Raw genomic sequence first — 5,867 nt, 5'->3', positions numbered from 1 at the left:
GACTATAGACTAGACTATAGACTAGACTATATAGACTAGACTATAGACTAGACTATAGACTAGACTATAGACTAGACTATAGACTAGACTATAGACTAGACTATAGACTAGACTATAGACTAGACTATAGACTAGACTATAGACTAGACTATAGACTAGACTATAGACTAGACTATAGACTAGACTATAGACTAGACTATAGACTAGACTATAGACTAGACTATAGACTAGACTATAGACTAGACTATAGACTAGACTATAGACTAGACTATAGACTAGACTATAGATTAGACTATAGACTAGACTATAGACTAGACTATAGACTAGACTATAGACTAGACTATAAACTAGACTATAGACTAGACTATAGACTAGACTATAGACTAGACTAGACTAGACTATAGACTACACTATAGACTACACTATAGACTAGACTATAGAATAGACTAAATACTGTACTCTGACTGTGGAATAGACTATAGACTAGACTACAGAATAGACTATGGACTATTCAGATTATGGTCCAAACTATATTACAGACTATAGAGTGGACTGTTGTCCAAACTATTGTCAAAACTAAGCTAGACTACAGTCCAGACTATTGGCCAGAATACCGTAAACTTCATGACTCTTATGTTATATTTTATATTTATTACAAAAAAAAAACACTTCACTGTACAACAGAATTTTAATGTTTCTGATTTCCGTTATCATTCAACGGATTAAAATTAACAAAAGTTAATAAATTATTAACATTTATAATTATAATTTATTTATAAAGAAACAGAAATACAGGAAATTAATCATGTTTTTTTCAAATTTTCTGTAGGCGTATGACAAAAAAAAAATCCTGTTAATTTGCATAAAATTAAGAAAGAAAAAAAAATAAACATTAACAATTGGTATTTACAACTTTAATTTACATTTTCTTATAGAAAGTGTAAAGGATTATAAATTTAAAACAATAATTGAAGGAAAAACTTTAATTTAATAAAAATTAATTTAATTTTATAGATATTAAAAAGAATTTAGAGAAATATTTTTATTAATAAGTCTCTAATAATAATAGAAAGTCCTTGATTAATAAAAATATTTCACAATTATATTATTTACTTCTTAAATTCTTTAAATTTTCTTGTTTATTTTAATAAAAACGAATAACCCTCGAATATAAATCAATTAAATTCTATACAAAATTAACTGTCAGCTGTTATTTTCTGTTTGTTTCTTTAGTCTTTTTTTTCTCTCTCTCTCTCTCTCTCTCTTGTTTTTTTTTTTCTCAATAAATCCGTAAATCGATTACGCAGTCCAGACTTAAATTCAAGCAGCACGCTTATTGTTCCCACCATAAAAACAATAAAAATAAATTTATTTTTTGTATTTAAACAATTTTTCTTCATACAAAAGCCATATCGCTACGTATCAGCTGTATGTCAGCCAGCAGTAGCTGTGGAATATAAATTTAGCAAAAATTAAGTTGAACAAAAAAAATAAATAACAAAACCGAATATGTACGTTTACCCGCTTATTGGACATATATGTATGTACGTTCGTACGTATGTCTGTATGCATACACAAATATTTAAATAAATTTTATTATAAATTAAACTCATCACATCTCGTCAAATATGCAGAAAGAAAGATACAAACATTTGTATTCGTACGAAGCAAAACGCCAACGATATATACAAATCAACCGCAATTGGTCGGGGCAAAAAAATAATATATTTTCGCTACGTTTCGTTTCATTTCAATACTCTTGCAATTATGAAATTGATAGCAGTTAATTGAAAGAGTTTAAATATGTCGTGAACATGTCCAGACTATAGCTCAGATTTTAGACAAGATTAGATTGTAGACTAGACTCTATTAAATAGACTAGATTAAAGACTAGACCTAAGACTACTCTTAAAACCAGATTAAAGACGAGACTAAAGACTTGGTTGAATACTAGACTAAAGACTTGGTTGAAGACTAGACAATAGCTTAGACTCTAGATCACACTATAAACCACACTGTAAACTAGAATATATAGACCAGACCATAGACTATATTTTAGACTACACCACAGGTTAGACGGTAGATTAGACTATAGACTAAGCTATAGACTGTACTCAAGACTGGACTATAGACTTGAACATAAACAAGTATATAGATTGGACTATAGAATAGAACCAAGATTAACTATAAACTTAACAATAGACTAGACTATATACTAGATTATAGACCAGTCTATAGACAAGATTATAGACTAGACTGTAAACTAGACTATAGAACTGAGTATGGACCAGACCATCGACTAGGCTGTAGAATAGACTAAAGTCTGACAAACTAGACTAGACAACATTAGACTATAGACTAGACTATAAATTAGATAATAGACTTGACTATAAACTAGACTAGATAATATACTAGACTATAAACTAGACTATAGACTAGACTATAGACTATACTATAGAGTAGACTATAGACTAGACTATAGACTAGACTATAGACTAGACTATAGACTAGACTATAGACTAGACTATAGACTAGACTATAGACTAGACTATAGACTAGACTATAGACTAGACTATAGACTAGACTATAGACTAGACTATAGACTAGACTATAGACTAGACTATAGACTAGACTATAGACTAGACTATAGACTAGACTATAGACTAGACTATAGACTACACTATAGACTAGACTATAGACTAGACTATAGACTAGACTATAGACTAGACTATAGACTAGACTATAGACTAGACTATAGACTAGACTATAGACTAGACTATAGACTAGACTATAGACTAGACTATAGACTAGACTATAGACTAGACTATAGAACTAGACTATAGACTAGACTATAGACTAGACTATAGACTAGACTATAGACTAGACTATAGACTAGACTATAGACTAGACTATAGACTAGACTATAGACTAGACTATAGACTAGACTATAGACTAGACTATAGACTAGACTATAGACTAGACTATAGACTAGACTATAGACTAGACTATAGACTAGACTATAGACTAGACTATAGACTAGACTATAGACTAGACTATAGACTAGACTATAGACTAACTATAGACTAGACTATAGACTAGACTATAGACTAGACTATAGACTAGACTATAGACTAGACTATAGACTAGACTATAGACTAGACTATAGACTAGACTATAGACTAGACTATAGACTAGACTATAGACTAGACTATAGACTAGACTATAGACTAGACTATAGACTAGACTATAGACTAGACTATAGACTAGACTATAGACTAGACTATAGACTAGACTATAGACTAGACTATAGACTAGACTATAGACTAGACTATAGACTAGACTATAGACTAGACTATAGACTAGACTAGAGACTAGACTAGAGACTAGACTATAGACTAGACTATAGACTAGACTGTAGACTAGACTATAGACTAGACTATAGACTAGACTATAGACTAGACTATAGACTAGACTATAGACTAGATTAGACTATAGACTAGATTAGACTATAGACTAGATTAGACTATAGACTAGATTAGACTATAGACTAGACTATAGACTAGACTATAAATTAGACTATAGACTAGACTATAGACTAGACTATAGACTAGACTATAGACTAGACTATAGACTAGACTATAGACTAGACTATAGACTAGACTATAGACTAGACTATTGACTAGACTATAGACTAGACTATAGACTAGACTATAGACTAGACTATAGACTAGACTATAGACTAGACTATAGACTAGACTATAGACTAGACTATAGACTAGACTATAGACTAGACTATAGACTAGACTATAGACTAGACTATAGACTAGACTATAGACTAGACTATAGACTAGACTATAGACTAGACTATAGACTAGACTATAGACTAGACTATAGACTAGACTATAGACTAGACTATAGACTAGACTATAGACTAGACTATAGACTAGACTATAGACTAGACTATAGACTAGACTATAGACTAGACTATAGACTAGACTATAGACTAGACTATAGACTAGACTATAGACTAGACTATAGACTAGACTATAGACTAGACTATAGACTAGACTATAGACTAGACTATAGACTAGACTATAGACTTGACTATAGACTAAACTATAGACTAGACTATAGTCTATAGTCTGTAGATTATATAGTCTATAGACTATAGACTACACTATAGACTAGACTATAGACTAGACTATAGACTAGACTAGACTATAGACTAGACTAGACTAGACTAGACTAGACTAGACTATAGACTAGACTAGACTAGACTAGACTAGACTAGACTAGACTAGACTAGACTATAGACTAGACTATAGACTAGACTAGACTATAGACTAGACTATAGACAAGACTATAGACAAAACTATAGACTAGACTATAGACAAGACTATAGACTAGACTATAGACAAGACTATATACTATAGACTAGACTATAGACAAGACTATAAACTAGACTATAGATTAGAACTAAACTAGTCTAATATTTTGTCAAAACTATAATACATAAATCCATTCTTTTAAAACCCATGTTTCACATAAAATTTTTTGCGAATATGAACAAACGTATTTATGTACTTACGTAGTAAATTCGTTAAAAACGTTCTTGTTGTTGTGTACTTTTGTATTTATGACTTGACGAGAGTTCAATGCCACTTTAGAATTAAAAAAAAAAGTAAAAAAAATAATACACCAATATTTACTGGATGTGGATGGATGTACGGAATATATATGTATTCTACGACGTATGATGCATGCTTGATGGAACGTGTAGTAATAAAAGATTTTTTCATTTCTTTATACTGGAACGTCTCATCTTTGTTTGAAATGTTTGGGAGTGTGTTCTTTTTTTTATTAATATTCAGGGTTATTTTAATGTTACAAATAAGATTTTGATGATATTATTTTTACTATCAACTTAAGTTTTAAACTACTTTAAAGAAAACACAATTCCTTTGTCTTCGCTCTAACTGATTCCAAAAGGCGTCATCATCTGTTATTTTTTGTAATGCGACAACAAAGAAACATCTTTGTTCCCTAACTCCTGTTAAATCGAAATTGTTTTCCTAGACTCAACAAGGACTTTGTTAAATATCCTTTATAATGCAAGAATCATTTTATGTTGCTCTACAACACAACAAACTGCAGCCATAAGTAAAATGCTGCTGCCGTTGCACTTCAGCAACAAAGAACCAGAAAGGAAATTTCTGCTTCGTTTGCCATATGTAGACGACTTAACACGTTGGGATGAAAGGAAGTAATGTGAGATTTGTATGAATCAACAACAAACGGAAATCAAACGAAAAGAACATTCAGTCAGTCACCTTCAAACCCAAACTTGGTTATTATTTTATAAAAATTAACTGTGAACTTTTATATGTTTTTGTGATTTGATTTATTTATTATTAAGTTGGCTGACTCTGACTAACTATCCACAGTCTGGTTTGGTAGGGGCAGCATATATATATATTTGAGTTAAGCCATACAAAAGTTTCAAGGAGTTATTAGTCTAGTCTTTATGGCGCCATCATTAATTTGTTGTTTTTTGTTTTTTATTATGGCATGACAAAAAGGAAAGTTTGTAATAAGATGAATAAGTATGTGAATTATTTAATTGTTGCTTTTTGTTTATAAATAACAAATGACATTATAGCAACAACATCATAAAGTTGACAATAAAACCAAAAGAATTTAATTAAGAAACATTTCAAGTGATCAATAAGAAAACATATATAAAATAGACAGATAGATATATAGATAGATAGATAGATAGATAGATAGATAGATAGATAGATAGATAGATAGATAGATAGACAGATAGATAGATAGATAGATATATAGATAGATAGATAGATAGATAG

Source organism: Lucilia cuprina, chromosome 6 (genome assembly GCF_022045245.1).
Source record: "Lucilia cuprina isolate Lc7/37 chromosome 6, ASM2204524v1, whole genome shotgun sequence".
Taxonomy (NCBI): Eukaryota; Metazoa; Arthropoda; class Insecta; order Diptera; family Calliphoridae; genus Lucilia; species Lucilia cuprina.
The sequence above is the reverse complement of the archived record's forward strand: the minus strand, read 5'-3'. Positions refer to the sequence as shown.